Below are 1,677 nucleotides of genomic sequence, written 5' to 3' on the forward strand. Positions count from 1 at the left end.
GATAAGAGTCTCATGGACTTTAGTGCCTGGGCTGGCTTTGAACAGCGATCCTCAGATCTCAGCCTCCTGAGTAGCTAGGATTAGTCATGAACCACCAGCCCCCCGATGATATGAGCAACCATTACATTGAGGCCTGCCTCTGTCTCTCTCGGTGCCCACACCACTCCTTGTCCAGCAGAACACTGTAGAGGCTTCACATTGGCCATGTTGGTCTCACCAGGCAGAGGATGTGATCTCTGCTTTGTCCCCACCCTTGGGTCTCACCCCGATTGCCTGGATGCTAAGAGAAATGCAGATGGAGTTGCAGTTCCTTTTGTGGCCTGCTGGAGGCGCCTCTCTTCTTGCGGCTTCGCAGACCTCTGCACCTGTCCATTTAGTGGAACACGAGTGCTGGTCCAAGTTACAGGGTTTTGGAGTGTCAAGCTGAGAAAAATCTCAAGGTGGTGTACAGGTATAAGCTTTGAATATATAAAGTGAATTTGAGCATGGCTTTCTAGGCTTATCCTGGCTTTATTGATTTATTGCAAGGCCTGGGAATGAAATTATTTCAATAATGAGGATGGGCTCTTGTAATAAAAAAGAACATTCCAGCGTGCGGTGGGTCACCCCGCGGGCCCTGCAGGACGCGGCGCCGGCCATGGGGATCCAGTTGGTGAGACCCTCGTTTTCCATCCTGTAGCCGGGACTCTGTCCCATCTGGGTGTGGCCCGGGGTTCCCTCCGCCGACCTCGCCCTGGGTGCGGCTCGGGGCGGGGGACGCGGCTCGGTTTACCCCTCTCTCTGGCTCTGGCACGCGTTGGCGCCGGAGCTCGGGATCGTCACCCCGGGGGCGGCTGGTGGCGCGGCGCGGCCTCCTCCCGCCGCCACCCCCCGGCCTCGCCGGCCCCGCGGGGCGCTCACGCCGCCGCTCTCCCCGCAGAGCCGGGCCCTGCTGGCCTCCCTGGGGTGGGGCTGCTCTCCCTGCTCCGCCTGGCCCTGGGCGCCTACGTGGTGCGGAGGTCACGCTCCGGGATCGGATGAGAAGTGCCTGCTGCGGCTGCTGGACAAGACAACCATGAGCCACAACGCCAAGAAGTTCCGCTTTGCCCTGCCCGCCGCCCACCACATTCTGGGGCTGCCTGGGCAAACACGTGTACCTCTCTGCCCGAATTGATGGCAGCCTGGTCATCAGACCGTACACTCCTGTGTCCAGTGATGAAGACCAAGGCGATGTGGATCTGGTCATCAAGGGAATTTTAACATTCAGCCCAACAAGAAATCTCCACCAGAATCACGAGTGGCAAAGAAACTGGGGATGATTGCTGGAGGGACAGGGATCACTCAATGCTACAAGATCGGGGCCATCCTGAAAGTCCCTGAAGATCCGACTCAGTGTTTTCTGCTTTTTTGCTAACCAGACTGAAAAGGACATAATCCTGCGGGAGGACTTAGAAGAACTACAGGCACAATATCCCAATCGCTTTAAGCTTTGGTTCACTCTGGATCATCCTCCAAAAGATTGGGCCTGTAGCAAGGGCTTTGTGACTGCTGACATGCTCCGGGAGCACCTGTCCCCCCCCCCCCCCAGGGGATTACGTGCTGCTGCTGCTCTGTGGGCCACCTCCCATGGAACAGCTGGCCTGCCACCCCAACTTGGACAAACTTAGCTACTCTCAAAAGATGAGATTCACCTATTGA

The 1,677-nt window shown here is 57.3% G+C and overlaps 1 pseudogene; it reads left to right on the plus strand.

The window, feature by feature from the left end:
* The first annotated feature begins 637 nt into the window (after nucleotides 1–637).
* Nucleotides 638–1,677, plus strand: LOC150056583 (NADH-cytochrome b5 reductase 1-like; annotated as a pseudogene).

The sequence above is a fragment of the Megascapheus bottae genome, chromosome 12 (genome assembly GCF_031878675.1).
Source record: "Megascapheus bottae isolate mThoBot1 chromosome 12, mThoBot2.hap1, whole genome shotgun sequence".
In the NCBI taxonomy this organism is placed as follows: Eukaryota; Metazoa; Chordata; class Mammalia; order Rodentia; family Geomyidae; genus Megascapheus; species Megascapheus bottae.